Source organism: Arachis ipaensis, chromosome B4 (assembly GCF_059453495.1).
Source record: "Arachis ipaensis isolate K30076 ecotype BB chromosome B4, ASM5945349v1, whole genome shotgun sequence".
Classification (NCBI taxonomy): Eukaryota; Viridiplantae; Streptophyta; class Magnoliopsida; order Fabales; family Fabaceae; genus Arachis; species Arachis ipaensis.
In genome coordinates, this window is record NC_142439.1 from 15,783,872 (window position 1) to 15,796,666 (window position 12,795).

The window sequence follows — 12,795 nt, forward strand, 5'->3', positions numbered from 1 at the left end:
AAGAATTTTGGGTTCAGAAGTATCTTTTAAGACTTAACTCTGCCTTTCTTGCTGAGTTAAGAGGGAGAAAATTGTCTTCACTTGAGGTAGGAGTTCCATCAACATTATTTGAGATCTAACATTTGCATATTGGTCGTTCAATCCCCTAAGAAATCTTGTTAAATGGTGTTCTGATATGAACTTTCTCATTGCGCCTAATTCACATTTGCATCAGTTTCTATACTCACATGAAAGTATTGGTCTAAAATTGTCCAGTTCTTCCCACAACACCTTTAATTTTGTGAAATATTGAGTTACATTTATTTCTCCCTGTCTAGTTACATACAATTATTCCTGAACCTTGGCTATTCGAAATTTATCCCCTTGATAATACCTATGCTTCAGGTCATCCCATAGATCATAGGCAATGTTGTTCCAAATTACACTTTGAGAAATTTCATAGCATAAAGAAAGATTTATCCAAGCCAAAACATAAGTATTGCATCTATCCCACAAAGCAAACAAAGGATCGGTTCTTTCAGATTTTTTTAAGCTTTCATCAATGAACTCTATATGATTTTTGGACTTCAATGCTAACATCATAGCCTTACTCCAATTATTATAGTTCTTTCCATCAAGAATTATAGAAGTAAGAGAAATACCAGGATTTTCGAATGGATGAAGGTAGTAGAGACTTGACGGATCCTGACTCGGATTGCCGTTGTTCTTGTTGAGATGAGCTTGAATCGACGAGATCTGACTTAAGAAAGCTACGATTCCTTGATGATCCAAGCTTTGAAGAGAATTTGCTCGATCTGGATCTGAATTTTCACTGGAATTAAAAGATTGTTGATGTGGATTCATCATTGAGATTCGAATCTTGCACTGTGCTAGGTTCGAATTCTTGAGCTTCTCTCTTCCTCAATCTCTGCTTCAATTACAATCACCTCCTTGGGTCCACGCTCACCTCACCATGTTGAATGTGCAGCAAGGTGATGCCAAGGCAATTAACTGAGAGAGCAGAGAGAAGAAGATGAGAACTGATAATGAATTCAATTAAAACAATGATAAAATCATACCTTACACTAACAGCCACACTTGTCTTATATAGTGGTTGTTACAACAAAATTTGCACAATTAGAAATTATCTAACCGACTACTTATCAGTAATTTACGCAACTAAATTAGCTCAATTTGTCTAACTAACTAATTTACTATACTTCATAATAGGAATGTCTATTGCCTAGCTGTCAATTAATTTTCTCACTAGATAACACTATCTAAAGTCCAAACCCCTTAAAAATTATTCAAAATTCTTAAATTATCCCTCTTAACTTAATTCCACCCATTTTATAGCTCTATCACTTTCCTTTTCTTCTTCCTTTTTCACAAAATTGGAATTTCAATTCCAAACTGCATGAGCATTCGGAATTTTCATCCTTCTCCCCTCGATGGTCCTTGCGTGTGAACCCCGTCAAATTCAAATATTGCCACATGGATTGCGATTCTTTGTCTTTTGTGGACCACCACGATGATGATTGCATCCTTACCTCTTCGTTCCGCCGCATGCCTCCATCCTGTGATTTGAACATCCCTGCCTCGGTGGCTGACGATATTGTAACCACTATGTGTCACTGTATTGTGCTTTTGATAATCGGTGATGAAAAATGATAGAAGAGAATCGATTTTTATTTCCTTTCTCTTCTTTACTTTAATTATAATTTTAAATTTGTAATAAAAGGTTGATGAGGCCTGCAAATTAAAAAAGAAGAGGAAAAAAATTGGAGCATGATTTAGATTTTTTATGTTGTAGAATTTTTTTTTTTGAAACAAAAGCTAAACACAACAAGGTGGAGCAACTAAAGAACACGGAGTTACTACACAAACAAATATAGATTAATCCGTAGTCATCTCCGGCATTGCTATCAACAACTATAAGGATTAAAATCGGTCAACTCTTTATAGATCCTAATCGACTTGTTGATAACTTTCGATACACCTGCTTCTTGATTTATGAATAATCTATCATTTCTTTCCAACCATGTATTCCCAATAATAGCAAAAAAATCAATCAACCACCTAGTATATTTTTCCTTCATTATAGGTCTCCCTGTCCAACTCTCAAAGTGTTGCTTGATTGTTCCTGGTATCAACCATAATTTCTTATAAGCGACCAACCAAGCACATCACACCTGCCAAGTAAACTCACACCCAATAAACAAGTGATAATCATTCTCAGTATCTTTTTTACATAAAATACAAAGAATATCATTTTGATTAATAATGCCAAATCTACTTAATCTCTCCTTAGTATTGACTATTGACCCTGCCAACTAATATAAACCAGTTGAATAACTCAACTCTTGGTGATACCAATCTCCTCCAAATAGAACTAGTGAAGCTATAACTTGTAATGTCTTCCAGGAGAATTTTAGCCTGCAATACCTGCATGAGTTAGTAGAATAAATGCATGATCTATCAAATTTCTACACTATTTTGTTTTCTCTCCCATTTGTTAATCTGACAATTTGTAGAACCTCATGAAGTCGGTTAACTAATTCCAACTCCCATTGGAATAGTTTTCTTCTCTAATGAAAATTTCATATCCACTCTAACTCATCCCAGAACCCACAATCCCCTATTACTGATCCGACTTGGTTTGAAACCAATAAGAGCCTTGGGAAGACGTCCTTCAGCACACCACAGGGTAACCAGTTATCCTCCTAGAACCAAATTTTTCTTCCATCCCCTACTTCCAAGCACAACCTTCTAACCATTTTATCTCTCTCACATGTTACTCTTTTATCTGTAACTGATAGATATCCCTCCATGGACCTCCTCTTTTAGGTATAGGTTGACAAGAAAGTGGGACATTTAGCTTCAAGTCATTACCCAAGCACACAATTTTCTTTCATAATGGACAATCTTCTTTTGAAAATCGCCACCACCATATGAACAATAATGCTGTATTCCATATCACTGTATCTCCCACTCTTAAACCTCCTAAACGTTCTGGAGCTTGCACAATTTTTTACCTTACCAAAGGTATCCCATGCTTGCCATCCTCAATACTCCACAAGAACCTCCTCTACAAAGAGATCAACTTTTCTGCTACTGCTCTAGGCATCTCATAAAGACTAAAGTAGTACATTAGCAGACTATTCAGCACAGATTTGATAAAGACCAGTTTACCAGCTTTATTAAGAGTTTTGGCTTTCCACAAGTTGAGTTTCTCTTTCACTTTGTCTATAATTGGTTTCTATGTCTTGACCAATCTTGGATTTGCTCCCAAAAAAATACCAAGATATTTGACTGGCAACAAAACTTTTTTACACCCCAGCAATATACACATCCTTGTTGACCATTCTTGCTCGCAATTAATCAGAATCAAGCTAGATTTATCGAAGTTAATACTCAAGCCATACATTATCTTAAAACACAGCAAAAGTCGTTTGTAGTTTCTGATAGTCTCCTCTTCCTGAGGGCAAAAAAGTATGGTGTCATCCGTGAATTACATGTGAGACAACTCAATATTGTCCTTTTCAACCAACAAAGGAGATATACTTCCATGTCTTATTACCTCCCCTACCATCCGATGAAGGACATCAACAACAAAAACAAATAGGAATGGAGAAGGAGGATCACCTTGTCTCAAACCCCATTCCATCTTAAAAGGTTTAGATGGCGACCCATTTATCAAAGCCGACATAGATGTCGTGCAAACACATTCCTTGATCCACCCTCTTCATCTTTGCCCAAAGCCCATCTTCTGAAGAACAATATCCACAAACTTCCACTTTACTCTATCGTAAGATTTTTGAAAGTCTAGCTTAATTATCTCCGATCTCTTCTTTCTCATCTTTAGCCACTGTACCATTTTACACGCAAATCAAAGCCCCGTCATGAATCATCCATCCCTTCACAAAAGTACTATGAGTCTCCCCTACTAAACTTAGCATTTACCCTCCTCATTCTCTGTACCAACACCTTTGATATCATCTTGTTGATGATTAGACTTTTGTGTGATTTAGAATTCACAATTGATTCTCGTTGCAAGTATAGTTTCTAAACCAATCAATAATCCTTTCATACAAAAGATTGTTTGTCACTATAACAAACCCCTAAATTTATAAACCGAAGTATTAAACCTCGGGTCGTTCTCTCTAGAAATTACAATAAAGTATCTTGTTATTGGTTATGGGTTGTATTTTGGGATTTTTGGGATAAGAGACATGAAATATAAATGGCAATGAAAATAAACTAACAACTAAAAAGGTCTTGGCAAGGTTTGGTGGTCAAGGATCTCTATCCTAATCACTAACCACAACATGAGAATTGGCAAGAATCAATCTAACTAAGTAATCCCCTAACTAATAGTAGAGGAAAGTCAAGTGAGCTATATCAATCCAAGTCCATAAGTCCTAGTTCTCCACCAAATCAATTAGTGAGATCTATAGTTAATGGCTCCCAATCGTTAATTACTTGGACATTAGTAACTCAAGAGTTCCTAAGTTACCTTCCCAAGCCAAGAGTATAAAATTCTACTCTAAAATCCAACCAAACATTTTATCAAACACTTGGAAGGCACAAAAGGAAATCATAGTAAATTGCAAGAATTGAGGGAATCTACAACTACAAAAGTAAGAGATTAACAATAGAAAAGAAACTCATAACTAAAGGAAGCATTTTAACAAACACATAAAAGGCAATAAAAGTAAACAACATGAATTGCAAGAATTAAAGAGAGATCTAACTAGAATAGCAAGAGATCAACAATAGAAAAGGAAAACAATTATGAAACAACAAAGAACTTACCAATTGCATTGAAGAAGAAATGTAGATCTACAAAAGAAATCATAAACTACAACTAACAATACAAATAAATTACAAGAGAAGAAGAATTATACAACTACAAAAGGATAATTAAGGAAGGAAAAGGAAAATTAAGAGAGAAGAAGAAGAAGTAGATCTAGATCTAAACCTAATCCTAATTCTAATCCTAGAGAGAAGTGAGAGTTTCTCTCTCTAAAACTAACTTTTCCTCCAAAAATTAAACTAAACTAAACTAATGTGTGAAAGTATGTTAATTTTCCTTCAATCATTGGTTTAAATAGCATCAGAAATAAGTTAGATTGGGGCCCACAAGGCTTCTAAAATCGCTGGCCACTTATTGCATCAAGTGAATTGTGTGTAACCATCAGTGCGTACGCATACCATGCACGTGCGCACCGATTTGCACAGTGCAACCATAGCAAATCTTATATTATTTCGAAGTCCCAGATGTTAGCTTTCCAACGCAACTGGAACCGTATCATTTGGACCTCTGTAGCTCAAGTTATGGTCGATTGAGTGCGTAGAGGTCGGCTTGACAGCTTTTGCGATTCCTTCATTTCTTCATGAGTTCTCCATTTTTACATGCTTTTTCTTCATCCCCTTGATCCAATCTTTGCCTTCTAAATCTGAAATAACTTAACAAACATATCAAGGCATCTAATGGAATCAAAGGTAAACTAAGTTTAGCTATTTTAAGACCTAAAAAGCATGTTTTCACTCTTAAGCACAATTAAAGGAGACGTTACAAAACCATGCTATTTCATTGGATAAATATGGGAGAATGCGATAAAATCCTCTAAATTCAACACAAGATAAACCCTCCAAATGGAGTTTATCAACCTCCCCACACTTAAACCAAGCATGTCCTCATGCTTAAACCAAGAGAAAGCAAAGGGTATCAACATTTATTCAATGTGAACTAATCTAAATGCAACATAAACTATATGAATGCAACTAAATGCAAAATGATTCTACCTACTTGGTTAAAAGTAAATCAACCTCCAAGACATACATGCACAAGTAGGGCTAAGATCATATAATGATTCATGAATCCTACCAATTCAAGCATAAAAATGAAGTTCAAGTAGACTTGCAAGAAGAACACTCATGAAAGCCGGGAATCAAGGAATTGAGCATCGAACCCTCACCAAAAGTGTTTGCACTCTAGTCGCTCAAGTGTGTAGGGTCGATTCTCTCAATTCTCCCCTAATCATGCTTTCTAAGATTTGTTTTTCTTCTAACAATCAACATATATTTCATGCATGCATACAAGTATCATGAGTTTTTTTTTTTAGGTTGTAATGGGGTTAGGGTCAAGGTAAGGATGCATATTTGGTCAAGTGAGCTTGAAATTTGAATCTTTGATAAGCTTAAATTTCCCACCTAACCTATGACATCCTATACAATTGCAAAGCTTAACCTAACTACCCATTTTTCTCACTTTTTCACATACTCATGTATCCCTTTTCATTTCACAATACTTATCCATTGACCCTTATTGAGCTTTGCTTTGGGGCATTTTTTCTCCTTTTATTTCTTTCTTTTTCTTTGTTTCTTTCTTTTTCTATATTTTTTTTCTTTTCTTTTCCATATTGTTTTTTTTCTTTTCCTTTTTCTCATTTTTCTTTCTATATACAAGATCATCAATGCATAAGGTTTTACATTCATTACACATGAGCATGTACCCAATTCCCATTATTTACAACAAAAATACAAAACTACCCTTTTATTCACCCAATGTTTCGAGGTTTCCCGCACTTAAATGACACACACACTAGCCTAAGCTAATCAAAGATCCAAATTAAGGACTTTTATTGTTTTTCGCTTCAAGGCTTGTAATGTGCTAAATTAAAGAACAAGTGGGTTAATTGTAGGCTCAACTTGGCTAACAATGGATGATAAAAAGTAAGGCTATTTGGGTAAGTGAGCTAATAAAATAATGGCCTCAATCATATAAATGCATAAATACACAAAATAATGGACATAAAGAATCAAACAAATCAAAGATTACAATCATAGAAAGAGAATAATGCACATAAGAAGGAAGAATAAGTGGTTATAAGATGTAACCACACCATTAGACTCAAATCTCACATGCTTGTGTTCTTAGCTCAAAAACCATGTTCCAAAATAAATTCTTTCAAGCAAGTTCAATAAAAAAAATTTTTTTCTTTCAAATTGGTAGGGTGCCCTAAAATAGTTTCTTGGAAAAGAAATCATCACCCTAACCAAGTAGTCCTAATAAGAAAGAATTGGTAAAAATATGTACAAATTTTAACTAACATGCAACCTATCATGCAATGCAACAACTATCTAACATTAGTGTTGAAAAAGGAAATTGTTACCCATGGAGATCGGTCGGACGACCTCCCCATACTTGAAGATTGCACCGTCCTCGGTGCATGCAAAGAAGAGCAAGGTGGACAGGTTGAAACAATTGATGAGTTTCTTCAAAAGATTGTGCAGATGACTTGTTTGTCGCTCCATTTAGAAGCTTTCCTCTTCCTCCTTTGGTGGCCGGCCTAAAGGGAGAGAAAAAGAAAGAGAATTAAGCTTACAACAAAGATAGCAAAGCAAATAGAACATAGGCGGGGGCTAATGCCAAATAAAAGTAGGGTTCTCAACTACATGGTAGCTAAGCATGTGAGTGAGAAAGCAATATAGGCAAAGGGCATATCAACTAATACTTGATGCAAGAATAAAGTCAAAGCATGAAGAGCATGTTGAACATCAAGTTCAAATAAGAAAAAGTGGGTCATGAAAGACAATATGATGTCATATCAATGCACAAAGACACAAGAGTCATACAAGATGAGGCATTGATTTAAAAGTTTCATCACCCAACAATATCAAACAAGTCAAAAGGCACCAAAATAATGCAAGAAATTCTCAACAATTGAGTAGGAAAATGCAACACCATTAGTGAAATAAGAAACTCGAAAAAAATGAAGTAAAAACAGGCTATAAAAACAAAATGAAAATGCAAAGAATAGAAGTATGCGAATGCAAGAAACAAAAGAAAATGGAAGAGGAGAAAAAAAACTCTTTTTTTTATCGGCGCGGACGCGTCATGCACGCTTACGCACCGATGTGCATATTGGCCGAAGGGCGCGTATGCGCCAGGTGCGCGCACACGTACAGGTGGTTGTGCTAGTGGCACAATGTTGGCCCAAGGTTCGCGCAACTCTCGGGTCCATGGCCTGGAAACGGTTTTGGCGAATCGGCGCGCACGCGCCATGTGCGCGGGCGCGCGCATTGCAAAAATGTGTATATTGACACGTATGCGTGCAGTGCGCGCACGCGTGCAAGTGGTTGTGCCATTGGCCCAGTGTTGGCGCGAGAGTGGCTCAACTCTCTGGAAAGAGTACGGGCCTGTATATGCATATAGACGCGCACGCGCACAGCGTGCGTACGCGTCCTTGACCACTTTTTTTTTTCAGAAATAGCAAAAATAGCTCAAAATCCTCCTAACACTACCTACAACTCAAAATTAGCTAAAAAAAAAAATACAAGATGACAAAAATCTTTTTGGCTTTTTGAAAATCTTCAAATACAAGCAAAAGAGTTTGCTCCACAAGCAACCTACAACCAATTTATTGAAACAAATATATGTAAAGAAAACTATCTACAATGGTAACTCCAATCACTTATTGATCAAAAATGCAAGAGAATGGAAAGAGTTTACCATAGTGGGTGATAAACCCATATTTCATGAGTTCTTTTGTGCTTAATTTGAGTAATTTATACAATCCTTCACCTACTTATTCACATTAATTGCATGGTTTTACTTTCCCTTCCTTATTACGTGATGTATGTGAAAAACATGTTTCCTAAGCTTTAAAATTAATTATTTTAATCACCTTTATTTCCATTCGATGCCGTGATTAATGTGTTTAGTAGTTTCAGATTTTCTAAGGCAGAATGACTTAAAGGATGGAAAAGGAAACATACAAAATAGGAAGGAGAAGGCAAAACGGAGCTTTAAAGAAACTGGTATCCACGCGACCGCATGGACGAAGCGATCGCGTGCCAAGCACGAATCAGCAGCGACGCGGCCGCATGACTGACGCGACCGCGCGCCTTAAGCAGAACGCACATGACGCAGTCGCATGACTGACGCGACCGCGTGGCAAGGAAAAGCTCCGAATGACGCGACCGCGTGACCCACGCGGACGCGTGACAGAGGCCACGTATCAGAATTTGTAGCAAATGCTCATAGCGATTTCTGAAGCCCTTTTTGGCCCAGATCCAAGTACAGACAGCATAGACCAGAGGTTATAAAGTGTGGGAATGCATCCATTCAAAGAGAGCTCGCAATTTTTGTTACTTTCAATGATTTAGATTTAGTTGAGAGGGAGATCTTCCCCTCTCTCTCTCTTAGGATTTAGGATTTCTTCTTGCTTTAAGAGTGACTCTCAATCCAAGTTTTATATTTCTTTGTTTTAAACTTCCCTTTCACTTTATTTATTTATTTCAGTATCTGAGTTGGCTATTTACCTTTATAATTGGATCTATGAATTCTTCCATGTTACAGACTGTTATTTGAATTAATGATAATTGAGGTATTTTCAGTTTATGATTGTTCTCTTTGATTTAAGTTACCATTGCTTCCCATCTAAGGACATTTTTTATTATTCCAGCAATTTTACTTTTTTCCCTTTTGTCCTGGTTGAGAATTCAGTAACTCAACAGTCATTAAACTCAACATAACTGATAATCGTTATCTTGCTAATTGAGTTGAACTTAAGTAATCCCAACCTTTTCTGAGGAAATAAACAGGATTCAAAGGTCAATTTAATTAGTCCCTTGACTTTTCTTTGCTTTAGTAAAGGTTAACCAAGTGGAATTTAGATTCAACTTTCATTATAGTTGAGAGAGATAACTAAGTTGGACCTCTAATTTCTCTTACCTTGCCAAAAGTTGCTTTACAGTATTTATTTATTTTAATTGCCATTTACTTTACTTGTCATTCAAATTACTTGCTTCTCACCTTTTAAACCCCGCTTACAACCTTTATAGCCAATAATAAGAACATACTTCCTCGCAGTTCCTTGAGAAGACGACCCGAGGTTTGAATACTCGGTTAACAATTTTTAAAGGGGTTTGTTACTTGTGACACCCAACACGTTTGTACGAAGAGATTTTTGTCGGTTTAGAGACTATATCTACAACGCAACTGTTTCTATGAATCTCTTTACTGGTAAAAATCCTAACGTTAGTGGGTGTCTCCCACCTAGCACTTTTAGTTTAAGTCCTTAAGTTGGACATTTGGGAAGCTCTTTGTCATGGTGGCTTATGCTTGTACTCATCCTTGAATCTCCAAGGATCATTGTTCTTCAAATGGTTGACAGAAATTCCAACCAAATTCACCATGCTTGGGCAAAGTTCTACCCAAGATATGAACTCCCATAGTTGGTCTACATGCTTCGATCCGGGATCCCATATCTTGTTCTCACACCCATCTTCTAGTTGATTGTCATGATTCTTCCATCCGGGTGGTTGATACATAGAATTCTCTTGAGCACACCAAGTCTTCCTCCTAGACCAACATAAAGTAGCCTTCTTCCAATCATGGCCCCTATGCCTTGGAGGCTTGACCTCAATGAGCCTAATTCCTAACTTCCATCCATTACACAACTCCCTTTTACTCTTGATTCTACAAAGAGCTCTAAGTTGTCCATCCATTTCAATCAAGCCATATTCAAGTGAGAAAGTAAAGTTTGAAGATAAGAGTTTTACCCACTTGAATGTCACGTTAGATGGTGACTTGGGGAGGTAAGCCTCCCCACACTTAGACAATGCAAGGTCGACTTCCTTATGCTCTTCTTTGGATATTTCCACCTCTTGACAACTCCTTTCAATTTCTTCTTGTTTGTTGACCTCTTCTAATTCCTCCTCATCATCAATCAAGTCAAACTTGGGAGGTTGTGTGAGATCTTCTTCTGCATCAACTTCACACTTATTGAGAGAGTCTTCAACAAGGTTACCAATAGCACTTGGTGTGGAGTTGTTTTCAATAGCTACATTTTCATGTCCCAAAGGAGAGGATTCCACTTTTGATAAAAATTCATTGATGATTGAATCCATATCTTGATCAACCTTTTCATATTCTTCAATTTTGATATGCTCCGGAGGTTGTTGGGATTCACATGGTGGTTCCGCATCTCCTAAATCTTCAACCACTTCTCCCCTTTCTTCAATAACCATAGGTTTCTCCAATTGCTCCAATACAAAGTTCGATTCCTCCTTGTCCACCGGATTTTCTAATCTCTCCTTCATGCTATGCTCTTCAACGGATTCTTCACATGTGGCTATGGAAGCACCTTGAGTGTTCAAGCATTGGTAGGCTAAAGTATGCACTACCTTAGTCAAGTTAGTCACAAACTCTAGGGTGTTACTTTGCATATCCGCTTGTCCTTGAAGTAGCAATGTGAGAGAGTCATCTATTGGGCTTGGGGTGGATAGGAAGGTTCATTATTTTAGAAAAAAGGTTTATAGTAGGAAGGTGGTTCTTCTTGGTAGGGGTATGGAGATGGTGTGCATTGATGTGGTTTTTGGTAGTAATCACAATGGAATTGTAGTGGTTCTAAAGGTTTTTGCTCATAATGGTCAATAGAATTTAGTATGGGTGATTGGTCATATGATGGATATGGATCATAGGGAGGTGCTTGGTATGGAAAGGCTTGTGAGTATGGTTGAGGTTCATGTTGAAGATAAGAGTCATAGGCATATGATGGTGGTAATTGATTGTCATAAAAAGATTCATCATAGCCATTGAATTGACATGCATTAGGATGGTGATTGTACCCATAAGTATCCAGAGGTTGTTGTCTATAGGAGTGATCAATTCCTTGAGGCTCCTCCCATCTTTGTTGATTCCATCCATAATGAGTGTTATCATTAAAGTTCACATTTTCTACAACATAATTAGAACCAAACTCATAGCCAAAGTGAGAATTCATGGTGACAAGAGAAAATATGAAACAAAAACTAACTAGAGATAACGAAACAAAATCCTACAAATAGCAAAGCTATTTACAATATTCACATATATACAATAACCAATAACACAACACCATTGCAATTTCCTGGCAACGGCGCCATTTTGATGATTAGACTTTTGTGTGGTTTAGAATTCACAATTGATTCTCGTTGCAAGTATAGTTTCTAAACCAATCAATAATCCTTTCATACAAAAGATTGTTTGTCACTACAACAAACCCCTAAATTTATAAACCGAAGTATTAAACCTCGGGTTGTTCTCCCTAGGAATTACAATAAAGTGTCTTGTTATTAGTTATGGGTTGTATTTTGGGGTTTTTGGGATAAGAGACATGAAATGTAAATGGCAATGAAAATAAACTAACAACTAAAAAGGTCTTGGCAAGGTTTGGTGGTCAAGGATCTCTATTCTAATCACTAACCACAACATGAGAATTGGCAAGGATCAATCCCACTAAGTCATCCCCTAACTAATAGTAGAGGAAAGTCAAGTGAGCTATATCAATCTAAGTCCATAAGTCCTAGTTCTCCACCAAATCAATTAGTGAGATATAGAGTTAATGGCTCCCAATCATTAATTACTTGGACATTAGTAACTCAAGAGTTCCTAAGTTACCTTCCCAAGCTAAGAGTATAAAATTCTACTCTAAAATCCAACCAAGCATTTTATCAAACACTTGGAAGGCACAAAAGGAAAGCATAGTAAATTGCAAGAATTGAAGGAATCTACAACTACAAAAGTAAGAGATTAACAATAGAAAGGCAAAACAATAGAAAAGTAAACTCATAACTAAAGGAAGCATTTTAACAAACACATAGAAGGAAATAAAAGTAAACAATATGAATTGCAAGAATTAAAGAGAGATCTAACTAGAATAGCAAGAGATCAACAATAGAAAAGGAAAACAATTATGAAACAATAAAGAACTTACCAATTGCATTGAAGAAGAAATGTAGATCTACAAAAGAAAGTTCATAAAC